A 17,078-nucleotide genomic window follows, 5' to 3' on the forward strand; every position below is an offset into this window, starting at 1 on the left:
CCAGTTACCATTCTGTTCTTGCCAATTACCTTTTAAACACTGACTCCTCTGAATTAATTACCCTTAAGTGCAGTGATGTGCCATTTAGGCCTAATTGCCTACTGTTTTGCAGCAGCCTCTATTTAACCACTTAAGCCCCATACACTTTGTCATATTATGTCGAATAGGGAAAATCCAATCTACAAAACCAGGAAAGCATTGTCATTTTAGATTTTAATCACTTTAACCATTATTGTATACTTTGGCTATAAGTAAATGCCACACTTTTCACACAAATCGTGAACATTTGTGCAAATGTTTGAATATATATTTTTGAGGGACACTAGCCCCTCCTATGTCCAGCTTTGCGGGCCTGTGTAAACACAAACACTGAAGACTAAAGTGTGTAAACACAAACATTGAAGATAAAAGTGAGGACGCAAATTGTGATTGACCAGAATGAGATGATGTATGATGACGTATGATGATAAGAGTGCCCCTCACTTCACACAGGTGTGATTTTTTAAAAGCAGCTTAACTTAACTTTGCTTCTGGGGGTCTCAGGAACAAAATATTTTGAGTTGGGGGTCCACGGTCAAATATCATTTTGGGTGTCCTTGATATATTGCATTTTTCCCCCAGAAAATGGTTAGGATTTAGAAGACATTTTTAGAATCTGCCCCAAGTCTTAATGGATCAAAAGAATGAAGCTCAGTTAGGGTTTTGTTTTAGCTCCCTCCCGCTTTCCTTTGACTATACAATGATCACTCTGTTTTCTGGCTTATCGAATCTGATCTAGTTTGTGAACAGAAGCTTAAGTTGAAAGTTGAAGTCTTAGAATGATGGATGCCTTCAAGACACTGTGTGGAATCTATTGAATATCTGACGTGTGTGTTTCTTCTTTCATGTGCCGTCTGGCTTAGTATTTTCAATCGGCCGCCTTATGAAGTCATCCAGTAATAGTTGAGATGAAGCTGGATAATGGCAGTGCCTTCATATCTCCTCTTTGTCTGATGAATAGCAGGTTTGTGAATTGTGAGAGATGTGGGGGTGGGTGGGTGGAGGTGAGTTGAAGAGCCTCCAGCTTCTGGCCTTGAACTTCAACATCCAGTCGGCTGAGGCGGGTAGTCTGTGGCAGTTACTGTAAAATTCATTTTCACTGCTGCAGAAAAATCACCCCCAACTTCCCTCACAGTGTATCCAATCCTAATTGATTTGCTGATGTATGCGGAAGTGCCGTTTACGCCTGTGCTTTGTGGCCGTGATACGTCACTGACTTTACCTCTGCGTTTTCAACCCAGCTTTGTGGGTGTTCGCAGTTTCCCTTTCCATGATGCGATGGAGCAATTACAGAGCGCCCACACAACCTGCCTAGCACGGAAAAAACACGGTCAGTGGCCAAAGATAAATCGCTGTCTCTGTCTGCCTTCGTTCAAAATGTACAGTTTGTGTGTCTCACTCAGATTGCAGTCCCACATAGACACGTGGCGTTCGGTGTGAGCGCTGCGCAGACGCGCAAGCTTTTAGTCTATATACACATAGCATAAAAATTAGGTACAGTATGTACATGAGATTAGACATAATATGCAAAAAAGTAGCAACGCATTGGTAGGCCACATAGCAGCTGGTAGCCTACATGAGATTAGACATAACGTGCAAAAAGTAGCAACACAATGCCAGGTCCATATAAGAAGTTATCATAAGGCGAAAACCTCATTCACACACTTCGTGCAGCACTAGTTGGCTGTCCAATTCATTTTAGCTATACTCTTTTTTTTTTTAATAAATATTTTCATGGACATACTAATGTAGTGACCACTTATCCGTTTGTTTAAAAACACCTTTCTCCTTTTGTGTGAGCCACTTCATGGGCAGACTGAACATACTAAAGACGCTTGCTTTGTTTGCATGCATGATGTATCTGCTTCTGCTAAAACTCTGTGTGTAAAAAAACAAATGATCCGTTTGGTTAATTTTAAATGCACGCACGCTGAGGAGACGAGAAGAGACGAGATTTGTTTTACTGCAGCGCGCAGTCTCTCACTCTGTCTCTCTCTCGCGCTTTAATCATAAAATGGTAATTGGTCAATACGTTATATTATTTATATATAGTCCACATTTATGTCTGCCTGGCTCAGCTGGGTCGGGTCTCTCGGAATGTCGGAAATAATCGGATTTCGGTCGGACTCGGCGCAGCAATTTGAAAGAAATCTCGGAACGGGTCGGAATCGGACAAATTGTCACAGATCCATTCGGGTTCGGTTTAACTATTTGAAAATATTTTCGGAACGGGTCGGAATCGGTAACATGTCACAGATTAATTTAAAGAGTAAAGAGAGCCTACTGTCAGCTGTCCAGCAGTCCAAATATTATTAAATTAAATTTCAGAATGGTAGACCTGAGGCCTACCATATACCAGGCCTCAAGCCTGAGGCCTATACCAGGCCTGAGGCCTACCATTGCGTGGCACATCTATGCACGGAACGTCTATGTTCACAGGCGTCATGCTTCACTGCGCGTGCGTAGAACTTTGAAGATGAAGAAGATGCGTAAGAAATCTGTACGGGAAACGCGGCCAATGATAATTAACTTTATTTACAACATTTTGTTTACAGGTACAAAGTGAAAGTCCTTTACAATTTTAAGATAAAATGCATCCATAAGGAGAAAACGGTACAGTAAAAAAAATGGCTAAAATAAAATCAATATCAATAAAACCGAATAGCATCAGTTTAAACAAAATCAGACATACATAAAACTCTATGCAAGGAGAGGCAATAAATACTGTGAAAAGATGTTTATATGCAAGTATGATTTCAGAAGTGTTTTAAAGGACACTATCCCACTATACTATTATTTTCTCCAGGCATTACTTGCTACTTATATTGGTGAAAATTGGAAGATAAGCACGTTCACAGAACTCACCTGGTTGCCTGCCTCGCGTTTTGAGGAAGAAGCCAGTTCTCCTGTTCTCTGTCAGTGTCAACATGACAAGGCTTTGCAAGTTTGAGTGTTTGATTTGTTGTTCCTTCACTTTTCCAGTGCAATTTACTCTGATGTCTTGGGTGTCGTGGTTCCCTCCCCCAAAATATGTGGTCGTTAACATAAGACTATTTGATAGCGAGTCAGAATCACTCAGTGGAACAAGATAGGATGCTGTCGGTTTGTGTTGCATTTCTGGTCTGTTTGGGTGTTTTGTGCGTCCTTGCCCCTGTCACTTTTTTGTATGAGAGGCCAGTGATATCCCATCAGGGAATCTCTTTCAACTCAAATCTCTATTTCTGACAGCAGCACAAATGGCATCCTCTTTAGCTGTAATGGGGACAGGGAGTTTTTCCTTTTTTTGTGTCTGTGTGCATGCGTGTATGCAGTCATGCTCCTATTGCTTGATTTATACTTAGTTAGGCGCCTGTGTCGCGAGGCGAAAATAGCCGATCTTCAAGCTCAGTAGATGTATGCACAACTACTGTAAGTATAACTCGAGCTTAAGGAGAACGAAGTACAAGACAAACTGTCTTCTGTGTTGACTGTGTTGCCTTTGAGCATTATGCAAAGTGCTAGTGTGAACACCAGACGAGATTGTTCATGAGCTCCAGTTTGAAATAAATGAGTCGCCATTTCGTTTTGGAGTCGGCCAGGAATAATATATGCAATGAAGAAGGTCATTTCTGAGCCTGCTGGCAGAGAGGAAGGAGAGATTGCTGACAAATGGCCGCCACTAGCACCACGATCACCATGGTGCCTGTTTTTGTGCATTGTCAGGGATGAGGGATACATAGCAGCCTGTGGCCATTCTTGCTCATTAGTCCATACAACTGCACACTCTCTAGAGACGCACGCACGCACGCACGCACGCATGCACGCACCCACGCACGCACACAAGCATGCATGCATGCACACACGCACCCACACATCTCAATTTGAAACATTCACTATCTTTGAATTACAAATAAGTCAGAGGAAGCCAAACCACCAGATTCAAAACCCTAAAAGTTCACTGACTGTTAACCACAAGGGGAGGCCCATAAAAGGGAGGGATGGAAAGGAATGAAATTGTAGAGATAAAATACTGGGGACAGAGGGAGTGGCGGGAGGTCTATCACAGAAAGGCAGAGGGCATGTCAGGGAGAAGAGTGACTGAGGAATAAAAAAAGGTAAAAATGGGATAAAGACTGTGACTTCAGTGCCAGTAGGTGTCCTCAGCAAACAGCGAGAAGACTCCACCTGCAGCTACTATTAGGGCGGACCGGGTCTCAAGTCAGGCCATTATCACAGTGCCCTAGAGCCTAAAGTCTCTATCAACTGTCTGACCCAGTCACCATACAAACCTCAATGTAACGGCTGAACACTATCTTTTTTTTAAATGTTTATTATAGTATATTTATTGGTTTTAACAAAATTAAGGACAATAAACACAGACATTACACAACAAGAACATAACAGACAAGAAAAGAAAAGCAGCTCAGGCACAACACTATTGTAAATAAAAAAGATCAAAAAAGCAAAAAGCAAGACCAATGAACCATAATGGCAATAAGTGGCTATTGATAGACTCCCATTCAGGAAATGCATACATACTGTATATATATTAAAAAGACAGACAATACAGTCATCATAGGCACCAAATCATTACAGTGAGAGTAGACCCATGCATACTCCACTTCGAGGGCGGCGCCCTCCAGGCGGCAGGGCCACCGCCCAAAGAAGCGGCCCGACGCAACGCATCGGGACCCCTGCCCAGGCTGAACACTATCTTTGACCCCTGCCCAGGCTGAACACTGTATCTTTGACCCCTGCCCAGGCTGAACACAGTATCTTTGACCCCTGCCCAGGCTGAACACTGTATCTTTGACCCCTGCCCAGGCTGAACACTGTATCTTTGACCCCTGCCCAGGCTGAACACTGGGACCCCTGCCCAGGCTGAACACTGGGACCCCTGCCCAGGCTGAACACTGGGACCCCTGCCCAGGCTGAACACTGTATCTTTGACCCCTGCCCAGGCTGAACACTGTATCTTTGATAAATGATGGGCAAGGAATGAATGGCAAGCGTCATGTCACTAAAGTGAAGTAGAAACTATCAGCGTATAGAAATGATCACTCCGTCTCAGTCACTCACTCAATACAAAGCAGAAAAAGCTGCACATGTTGTACAGTAATTGCAAATTCCCTCCAGTTTCACCATCTGCCGTTGATTCATTGCTGCTATGGATTCATTCCTTTCTTTATTTTTAACATGGATGCTATTGCAATCCATTATGCCGGTAGCAGGGGCTGTGCCCAGGGTTTGGGTCCATTTGCGGGGTACACGCCATAGCCACATATCCCTCGACACCGCCCTCACCCACCTGGAGAAGAGGAACTATGTGTAATGCTGTTTATAAATCACAGCATTCAACACCATTGTCCCCTCTAGACCCCACACCAATGTATAAGGTTTTTGAGTGGTGTAAACCACTCCTACAACTGGCTTTTGTGTGCAGAAAAAAATGAGCATGGTTGCTATGTTCAAAATAATTTCTGACGTAATTAAATCACACCCGGGTGAACTGGATGACCGTAGCAACCATGGTCATTTTCTCTGCACAAAAAAAGCCAGTTGTGAAATCACATCCGGGTGTGATTTCATTACGTCAGACATTACGTCAGACCACAGCTGATCATGCTATATAAAACCTTACACCACTCAGTTCACACGGGTGTGATTTTTAGAAATAGAAGCTTATGTATTTCACTATGTATTAGTATTTAGTAGTCTACTGTAGGACTAATAATTTATAATACAAGGCTATTAATGAATAGCTAGGAAACTAAATAACTAGGTAGGTACTACTAGCCAATTTCAGTTATGTAGACTGAGGGTGTATTTGCCATGCCACATATGTGCTAAAAATTTAGATAGGCTGCAAACACTGGCATGCTTCATACTGTAAACACCGATATCTCTAGAAAATGTTCTTATGAAAGATTATTAGCAATACTGTTGCAGAGCTTACATTTTTATTTACAATACACGGTAGGCTGCCTACCTGCTGGATGCTTAATAGCTGTCAGTTAGTAATGCTGCCCCTGGGAGAGTGGGAGGGAGAGATGGATGGAGTTTGAAAAGAAGGGAAGGAGGCTAGACTTTTCAATTAAGACCGCTTTATTAAAACGTTGCAGTACAAGAAAGACATGACAGTCAGATGATTTTATATAACCAGAGTACCTGTATATTATTAGACTTTTAAAATCACAGAAGCCAACTAAAACCCTTTTTTTAAGAAAGCAATTTGTAAGGTAGAGAGAGATGGGGAGAGAGAGAGAGAGGCAGTGAGACCTAACATGAGACACTTTGATGTGGGTGAAATGAAAGGGGCAGATCGATACAGACAGTGGGTAATGACTCCTGTGATCCTCGTGGACCGTTGGGGGCTGCCCTGGCCCTCATCTCAAACCGGTAGTGGCCCTCACAGCTCTTCCACTCATTATCACCTGGGGGGATTGGGGGGTAAGAAAAGAAAGACGAGAGCGGTGAGAGGAGTGTTGGGGATTGTCTTCTTCTTCCTTATGGGTACAGTAGGGAGGATCACCAGTTGAGAGACATTTCACTGGCAGATAATAGAAAACACACAACACTGTATAGTTCACACGGCCAGCCACTTGGTGAGTAACAGTGGCCTCTGAGCCCACTGAAGCATGTGCCACCGGTCGGTAACACGCGGATCCCTAGCTGACAAGGTTGTTGGCTGAGTAAAGATGTGAGGTTTACCCCAGCCATAGCCACGGGAGATTGCGTCAGCCCAGGAGACGATGATCCCAATCATCCCAAGGTCAGGGCAGGTTTTTCACATCATTATTGTCCCTTTGTCCCCTCCCCTCGCTCCGTCCCAGAGGAAGCCCCTGCCTCCGTTAGCCGGTTGATGGAAGAGGAGGAGGCTGCTTGTCATTATGCCGCCACCGTAAACTTTAGTGACGGTCTGACAGCCACAAACAGGGCGAGGTTACCTCACTGATCTGTCATCTTGGAGACAAGAAAAACGGTGACCCTACAGCAGAAAAGAGAGCGGCTGAAAGTGATCTTTTTTGTACCAGTTTCCTGTGTGATGCAGGCGGCATCTGGAGCAAATCAAAACACATTTGACAGCTCTACAATCATGTGCATAATTATTATCAGTTAATCTTCAAGAAGTTCAAGTCGCCTCTCTCTGAGAGTATGGGTCTGAGTGTCTGAACAAATATGCCCATGGCTATATGCGTGACGTCACAGTATTTGTGTGTCTGTATGTCAATTATGAACATGCCTATCAGTGCAAATTGTCGTCGTTAAGCAGCAGTTTCTGTTGTCAGACAAATGACTTGATCAGCGAGAGAGTGACAGAGGTGAGGAGAGAGAGCTTATTTAGCAAAAATGCTGCTGGACCCTGAACTGCAATTTTGGCTTGTTAGGTATTAAACCCATCATTTAATTTATTTGATATGATTTATCATCCAAAATTAAAGCTTGGAAAAAATGTCACAAACATGCACGGCAACAATTGTCAGGTTGTCTTTCTGGTATTTTTAAACATATAAAACACTATCAGTGCTACATACAATGGTGCAATGGGCAACCTCTTTTTAAAGCCAAACCAAACACAGTTTGTGATGCCATGCAATGCGGGTAGCAGCACCTTTGAAATATTAATCATAATGTCTACTGGCCATATTCACATTTCACGGTGAAGAAGCAGGCAGCCTTCATTAGAGCCCGTATCAGAGAGGCTTTTTGTGTCTCCATCAGTCACCAGGGAGCTGGCAGTGGGACGTGTGGTGCTGCTGGGCCACTTAATAACCCCTATAGGGACGCAACGCCGACCCATTCTTCACCCTGACATCTTAACGGCAGCCTAAACTGGGCCTGGATGATATGTTAACTGATAATACTTTGTCCAGTGGAACACTTGCGCTATATCTCTCTTTCCTTTGCCTCATGAATTCCATTATTGCCATGGTGATTGGAATGGAAGTAGGGCAGAATGGGCTACAGTGCAAGTAGTCAACATAGCCTGATTAACATGTTCTGAGAAAGCGGCGAAGTTCCTTTTATTGTCTATGGAGATGAGTGACATATGAGGTATAGGCCAGCAAAAAGCCATGCGACAAGCTGAGAAAAGTTTAAAAAACACTGTTGCTCTGAGGTAGCCAACCAGAAGACCACTGTTATACTTAAGTAGGCATGGACCAAGGCGTGGACCTGGGTCTGTACACGTCGCCTACACAAGGGTGTGTGCAAAACGACTGACACTGCTTTGTGGATACCCGCCTACCACTGCTTGTGTGAATTCAGCGTAAGAGTACCACCACATTTAGCCATGCTGTAGCTACATGGCCTAACTATTGATTTACTCTGGTTGATGGGGATAATTTACAACAGGGTTCCCCAATTACTTTTCCTCAAGGGCCATATTTTGACTAGGGAACCAGGCTGAGCCAGGAGGCCGAGTCCGCACGTGCGAAAAATTTGATTTTTTATTTTTTCATTAATTAATTAAAATTTGTTCTCAACCAGTGGTTCACGCATAGGCTACTGACCCCCATTTAATGCCATTTATATCTGGGACCCCCCCCCCCCCCCCCCCCAAAACAAAACATTCTTCCAGGGGCCACAAGGGGGCGCTCCGCGGGCCGCCTATTGGGGAACCCTGATTTACAACAACCACAATACGAGTACAGATGTGGAGCTGTGTGCTTTGCAGTGTGTTTTGAGTATACCGTCATCACCGCGTCATTGAATCACCTTAGGTTGCACAGTACTTGCGTTCAATGTCATCGTCGTCGATAACATTCGGTTGCTTATGAAAATTCCCCATCTCAGCTCACTACTTGGTGAAATTCTAGGACAGAAGACACTTCTAAAGATGCCTTCGCATATGACAAGAAAAGCAATATCAATCTACTCAAGAGTGCCCACTTTAAAGCTTATTTCTGTTATGTGAATTATCCTCAGTGGGAGCCCAATACTGTAGTATAGCATTGCCCGCATGTCATGCAATCCCTAACAAAGACAGATTGCCAGCTTTGAATTGTGGACCACGATGTGGTTGAGTCACATTTCCCTGCATAAAGCCCTCTTTTGGGCCTGTGTCTTATTACTGGGTAAGATGAGGCACATACAGTACGTCTGCTGGCTGCAGTGAGATATCACACTCTGTCAAAGTTAAAACAGAATATGATATTACCATTTGGCCGCCTTCCTCCATCCCTGTAGCCTTCCTTTGTCCCCCTCGACTACTTTCCTCTCTGTTCTCTGTTCAAGTTATTAAAGATATACAGGTAGGTCAGAGATGGGTCAAATGACAAACACCTTGAACTATATGATTTTTGTGATAGGCAAATCAGTACTCGTATAAGAAGCTCTGCTGAAAAACTATATAGCGGCAGATAAAAGAAAGAAAATAACAGGCCAGTCACTAGGTGCGTTTCCATGAAGCCGTTTTTATGCGCATTAAGGCTCTTGCGCAAAATCTCCTGGATGGAAACACATCAATATGCGAATAAAACACTCACAAAAACACTTTTTCGCTTGGAGGTTGCGGATTTAGGCTTTTTCGAAAAAAGGGAAATGCGCAAATAGTGTATGGAAACTCTTGCGGAAAAGGTTTTTAATTAGAAAGCATTGAACTCGCATTATATCGCTTTTGAACAGTTGGAAAATAAAATAAAAAACGATGTGGAGGCAGTGGAGTGAACGGTGCATGGGATGGTGGATAGAGAGAGGGAGAGGATAAGGTCCCAATTTACTACTACCCGACCCGTCCGATTAATAATTGTGTAGTGTGTTCAAAGATCCCTTATGAAGTCTGAATCCTCCCGAGTTGATCGGGGCGCTCCGATCATTTTGATATCTGTATCGCAGATTCGCTACTGTATGTACACACACACACACACACACACGTGGACTACGAGTAGCGTAATAGACTAAACTTTTATATATAGCTGCCGGGTCCCTGCAGGCTATTCGATTTCGATCCATGCATATGCTTCATCTATTCTTATATATTTATATTCATTGCATAAGATAAGCAACCTAAACGTGTAGGCTATAGGCTATATAGCCGATGAAACAAGTTATCCACAACTGTTTGCAGCTGCAATCAATCCATTTACAGTATAAACGACCAGTATGCTCCAATCGAGTCCCGCGACATATATATAGGCTATATGTGCCCCGAATATATTAAGACAAGCATTACACAACAAATCGTTCTTTGACTGTAAAGAAAGCCCATCAAATCCCTAAATCAATGGTGTGAACATGGATTAGGACTATACTTTACATGAGCCTCACTTTACTGGCAAAACAGTGCCAACTACTGCATATTTAATGAACTTATGTCATATGCGCATTTTATCAGTTTAATGGAAACACCGACAATTCGCTTTTCTTTTTTCGACTTAATGAACATACGCTTCCTTTTTTCGCAAAGGCTTAATGGAACCGCACCTAGTGACAGAATAGTTACTGTTAGGTCATTTGCACATTTGTTGGCAACACACTATCTTCAATGTCAACAACAAATATCTGGATAGCTGTATTGCATGTGCTTCCCCTCTCTGCTCTCAGTATTCTGTCTGTATACTATATCAAAGCAAAAACTGCCCAAAACAAAAATCCTGCACGCACACATACACCCACAGTTCTGCTCTGTCTGATCATTATACATAATATTACATGGTAATGAAATACTGTGTTCAGAGGAGAATTGTTTTTTTGTGGGTGTTTTTGTGTCATCTATGTGGACTGGGACTCCAATGATTCTCCCTTTTCTGATTAGCATACAAATGCTACACTCTGATTCCCACTATGGTGAGAGTAAAGGCATTCCACAAGATCTAACCGCCAATCTAATATTATCTTTTGAGGGACAACGTCTCTCTCTCTCTCTCTCTCTCTCTCTCAGACATGTACAAACACACCCATAAAATCCACAAACTACACATGGCCTTATGCTTGCTCAGATTCTCTCTCTCACACGCACACGCGCGCACATACACATACACAAACACACACAGACAGACAGACATGTGTGCACACAGACAGAAAGACATTTGTGCACACAGACAGACAGACGTGTGTGCACACAGACAGACAGACGTGTGTGCACACAGACAGACTTGTGTGCACACAGACAGACAGACGTGTGCAGTGCACACAGACAGACAGACGTGTGCAGTGCACACAGACAGACATACTTGTGTGGACACAGACAGACAGACGTGTGCAGTGCACACAGACAGACAGACTTGTGTGCACACAGACAGACAGACGTGTGCAGTGCACACAGACAGACATACTTGTGTGCACACAGACAGACGTGTGCAGTGCACACAGACAGACATACTTGTGTGCATACATGCACTTGCACACACGTGCATAAGCTGATTCAGTGTCAGAATGGAGAACGGCATACCCTGCAGCTACTTCAAATACTTATCCACTTATTCTACCTGTTGTTCCAGTCGGTCTCCAAGTATGCACATTAATCATACACAGCAATGTGTGAGGCTGCCATGTGCAGTGACTCATATTCTTTAATATTGTTTGATTTCAATAGGAAACATTATAGAGCGATCATCTGGCTTTCAAGTAAACCATCTCGTTTTCTATTCCTAAAGAATTCCATTCCTAAAGAAAGTATTGTGCTGCCAAGCTATTTACGAGCCATCACACATGGGGAGTGATCTGAGTCACTGTTAATGGAAGAGGAGGGTAATAGCACTTTTTTACAGGTTTAAAAAGCTTTGAGTAATGGTTCCCATTTTTGAAATGTTTTCAATATAATTGATGTCTGTAGATGAGGTGTGTGCATTTTCTACATGATTTTTCTTTTGCATTGATGTCAGTATTATAAATATGGCGGTACAGGCAAAGATTCTTCATTAATGTTTGCAGGGAAAACATTGTTATGCTTAGCTCATTGAGACATGAGCATTATGCTGTCATGCTTTCTATTTGTTGGTGTTCAAGAGGGAGATCGCAGGCGACATAACATAATGTGCCATTACTGGCACACCGATATATACCCACAAATGTCTTTGGGAAGAATATTGTGACTAACAAGACATGATTCTAAATCTTAAGTAACAACATTTGTTTTTGAGTGGTGCAACCACTCCTATAGACAGCTATTTATGTGTGTCCCTGGGTCTGTCCCTGGGTCCCTGGGTCGCTGGGTCCCTGGGTCTGTCCGAGCATGAAAATAGCGTTATAGCGTTTGTTCACCACCAAGTGTCACTGTTGCACAGCCTAACATACAGACACACACAGGCCAGGGAGGCTGGCTTGTACAGTACAGTACAGTACAGTACAGTACAGTACAGTACAGTACAGTACAGTACAGTACAGTACAGTACAGTACAGTACTGAGACAGGTCTGATTTTTATTCAACATGGAGTGTTAAAAATGAGGAGTTAAAGGACAACTTTACTTTGTTTTTTTTCAACCAAGTTCATGTTTTAGATTGTTATTAGAGAAAGTAAAAGGTGAGTTTGTTTTTTTCATTTGCTGCTTTCTTTTGTTCTAATGATTTTCGCATTTGAACAATTGGCTAAATAACCCTAACCATATTTTTTTTACAACATTTTACGGCAATATCTTTTTTATTATTTACTATAGTCCTACTAGACCCCAGGAAATTACATCTGGCCACACGAGATTGGGGGGGTTTATTGAATGTGAAGGTGGAGGTGACAAACTGACGATTGAGCCTACGACACACAGTATGGCATCCCCTAGGTTCCAGTTGGGTCGTTCAGACACACGGAAAACTACGGTGGCTATAGATGTAATTTCCTGGTGTCTAGTAGGACTATAGTAAATAACAATAAAGAAATCGCCCTACAATTTTCTAAAAAAGTTATAATGTTTGCCCCTGTTAAAAATTACTAAAAAGCTAAAACGAAAGAAAGCAGCAAATGAAAAAACAATATAACACTCACCTTTTACTTTCTCTAATAACCTAAAACATGAACCTTGGTTGAAAAAAGTTATCCTTAAAAATTGACCATGGATATGGAAATGTTTTTCTTCCCACTTACTGATGCTTGTACGCAACTACATATTCTCTATTGACTGCTCATGAAACAATGAGATTAACAACCCTCAATATACAAGTCTAGGATTGGCAGATAAAGGTTTGTCAAGTATATTGCTGGTGTGGTCATTTTAAGCGTTTCAAGTTGTCCCATTCTGTGCTCTGTCTCCTCTATATTATACACAGACATGTAGACAATGCTTTGATGAGCTTCCAGCAGGTGGTAGAAACCAAACTTGACAGAGAGTTTGACTTACATCCGTTACAGTGATGGAAAATACCCTGCAAATGACGGGCCAAAGCATTTTGGCTCTATTCTTGACAGCATTAGATCAATAGAGATTCCAGTCTCCAAGCTCAAAATAATACTGATGACAAGAGTGATATATATCGCCATTAAAGCAGGCTGGGCATCTTCATAGACTCAAGACCTGAAAATTGATAAAGGCCAACAGGCTGTTCTCCTCGAATAAACCCACCAGTCGATAGAATATATACTCTTGAGTCTTAAAGGATTTAACTTGCCTCACAGTGACATGTACAAAGTGATACAAACGTTTCATTTTCTTTTTAGGAGGGTTATGATTCCCACCCCGACGAAAACAGATGCATTTCCTCTGGCTGTCTCAGTTGCCATGGCGATACCTGGCAGCCGGATGATTAGACTGCAATGCATGGAACTCATTTTCAAAAGTGCATCATCCCAACTCCTCTTGAATCCACAAAAGCGATGTTACTGCCCATGCTCAGTTCTGAGGGCATCTGGAGGTCTTTTGGTAAACACTCATTTCATGTTTTGTGCGTGCTCTGTTTTGTTGTTACATTCACAGAGTTCTCCATTGTTGTCTCTCGCCTGTGCTTTAGGGCCTGTTTCTTCAAAATAGGACGATAAGGGGGTAGATTTGGCATGTTAAATGTTGATGTTAACGCGTTCCAATGAGCACTGAAACCTAATCAAAACAGGAATCTGTATACTGGTGGGCTTGATGGTGTGTTTGCTTTCAACCCAAAACGTCAAGTAATGCTGTAGGCTGGATAGATATGAACGTCAAGAGTGATGCCTCATGTACACATAGTCATGTGTGGTGGCGTTGCACAATGAAAATAGCGTTGCAAGCTTGTAGATTTGCCATTTTCAGTGCACAACACTCCGCACAACTAATGGCCTATAACTCTGATCAACGTTACGTTTCAGTAATCGTGAAAATCTGTCTTTTTTTTCAGCTGAAGTCTAATACTAGCATACAGGTATAGTGCTCAAATGGGTGCTTCTGTCTGGATTTTTTTTTTGTGTAATTGTTGGCACTAACTTGATGGTACTGACAACACCCCACTTGAGAATAATTATTTTCATCCTGTTGTTTATAAGTAGCGTTGTTGTGTAGTAAAGTGGTGTTCAGTATCTAGGCTGCAGTTACCTACGCTGGCAGGAGTAAACTGGGTTGTGTAACGTGGCCCCTGGTGTGACTATTCTCATGACAGACCCCTGAACAGTGGATGTGCCAATGTTTTGTGCTGATTGGTGATTGGTGTTTATCAATCCACCCACCGTCTAGGCAATTTGAATAGGATTATTTGAGATGCGAAGCAATTGTGAAACTATCGGAATGAGTGAGTGTTAAACACAGTGTGACCTGTGTTTAATCGTTCATTGGTCCATTACTACTTGAACATTTGCTATCAAATATATTATCCAAATCCCATCACCATTTTTCCTAGTGATCATGTCACTGAATATATAATCAAATGTATTTGGTGTGCTTTATTAATAATTATAGTTGTTGGTGTGAAGTCTCAATAAAAAATCACACCCGTGTGAACTGAGTGGTGTAAGGTTTTATATAGCATGATCAGCTGTGGTCTGACGTAATGTCTGACGTAATGAAATAAGGTAAGGTATTATGTAGCCTGATCAGCTCTGATCTGACGTAATGAAATCACACCCGGATGTGATTTCACAACTGGCTTTTTCTGCGCAGAGAAAATGACCACGGTTGCTACGGTCATCCAGTTCACCCGGGTGTGATTTAATTACGTCAGAAATTATTTTGAACATAGCAACCATGGTCATTTTTTTATGCACACAAAAGCCAGTTGTAGGAGTGGTTTACACCACTCAAAAAATACATAACTAATGTTCAAATATGAATTAAAGCTAAATGTGCAATTTGTGTGAGTTTAAGATGTTAAGACATGTAGGCTACTGTTTTTCCAGTATAAGATAGATGCTTGCGGGAGTGGCATGTATGCCATAGTGGGGGGGAGGACATTTTAACAAGGGTCTTGATGCATATAAATTAATCAATTTATTTGTACATGATACTGTATGAGTACGGTGCTGTAGACAAGCTGTAAATAGGAGTAAGCGAATGGTTGTGTCATTCTGCAAGCATTTCCAAGTCTAACTGAATTTAATTTGATTGTGGGATACAGGTTAGTGGCTAATCTCTCTCTTTCTCTTTCTCTTTCTCTTTCTCTCTATCTCTATCTCTATCTCTCCCTCAGCCATTTGCCATCACAAAGTCATTGCTTCCAAGTTCCTACTATGTTCTAGTCCTAGTTGAGAACCTTGTTGACATGGTGAATACCCAGCCACCTGGTCTATCTACATGAACCTTGTTGACATGGTGAATACCCAGCCACCTGGTCTATCTACATGAACCTTGTTGACATGGTGAATACCCAGCCACCTGGTCTATCTACAGGTGAGAACCTTGTTGACATGGTGAATACCCAGCCACCTGGTCTATCTACACGTGAGAACCTTGTTGACATGGTGAATACCCAGCCACCTGGTCTATCTACAGGTGAGAACCTTGTTGACATGGTGAATACCCAGCCACCTGGTCTATCTACAGGTGAGAACCTTGTTGACATGGTGAATACCAGCCACCTGGTCTATCTACAGGTGAGAACCTTGTTGACATGGTGAATACCCAGCCACCTGGTCTATCTACAGGTGAGAACCTTGTTGACATGGTGAATACCAGCCACCTGGTCTATCTACAGGTGAGAACCTTGTTGACATGGTGAATACCCAGCCACCTGGTCTATCTACAGGTGAGAACCTTGTTGACATGGTGAATACCCAGCCACCTGGTCTATCTACAGGTGAGAACCTTGTTGACATGGTGAATACCCATACCAGCCACCTGGTCTATCTACAGGTGAGAACCCAGCCACCTGGTCTATCTACAGGTGAGAACCTTGTTGACATGGTGAATACCCAGCCACCTGGTCTATCTACAGGTGAGAACCCTGTTGACATGGTGAATACCAGCCACCTGGTCTATCTACAGGTGAGAACCTTGTTGACATGGTCAATACCCAGCCACCTGGTCTATCTACAGGTGAGAACCTTGTTGACATGGTGAATACCCAGCCACCTGGTCTATCTACAGGTGAGAACCTTGTTGACATGGTGAATACCCAGCCACCTGGTCTATCTACAGGTGAGAACCCTGTTGACATGGTGAATACCCAGCCACCTGGTCTATCTACAGGTGAATACCCAGCCACCTGGTCTATCTACAGGTGAGAACCCTGTTGACATGGTGAATACCAGCCACCTGGTCTATCTACAGGTGAGAACTTTGTTGACATGGTGAATACCCAGCCACCTGGTCTATCTACAGGTGAATACCCAGCCACCTGGTCTATCTACAGGTGAGAACCCTGTTGACATGGTGAATACCAGCCACCTGGTCTATCTACAGGTGAGAACCTTGTTGACATGGTGAATACCCAGCCAGCCACCTGGTCTATCTACAGGTGAGAACCCTGTTGACATGGTGAATACCCAGCCACCTGGTCTATCTACATGTGAATACCCAGCCACCTGGTCTATCTACAGGTGAATACCCAGCCACCTGGTCTATCTACAGGTGAGAACCTTGTTGACATGGTGAATACCCAGCCACCTGGTCTATCTACAGGTGAGAACCCTGTTGACATGGTGAATACCCAGCCACCTGGTCTATCTACAGGTGAGAACCCTGTTGACATGGTGAATACCAGCCACCTGGTCTATCTACAGGTGAGAAC

The 17,078-nt window shown here is 42.9% G+C and overlaps 1 long non-coding RNA gene across 1 annotated transcript in view; it reads left to right on the forward strand.

Moving 5' to 3' along the window:
* LOC306915863 overlaps positions 1 to 15,666 on the forward strand; it is a 61,402-nt gene extending 45,736 nt beyond the window's left edge. Inside the window, exons 2-3 of the long non-coding RNA XR_013788888.1 lie at positions 13,612 to 13,810; positions 15,540 to 15,666. This is a non-coding gene — a long non-coding RNA (uncharacterized lncRNA). The remainder of the gene's footprint in view (positions 1 to 13,611; positions 13,811 to 15,539) is intronic.
* The last annotated feature ends 1,412 nt before the right edge of the window (positions 15,667 to 17,078 follow it).

Source organism: Electrona antarctica (genome assembly GCF_951216825.1).
Source record: "Electrona antarctica genome assembly, chromosome: 22".
Lineage (NCBI taxonomy): Eukaryota > Metazoa > Chordata > Actinopteri > Myctophiformes > Myctophidae > Electrona > Electrona antarctica.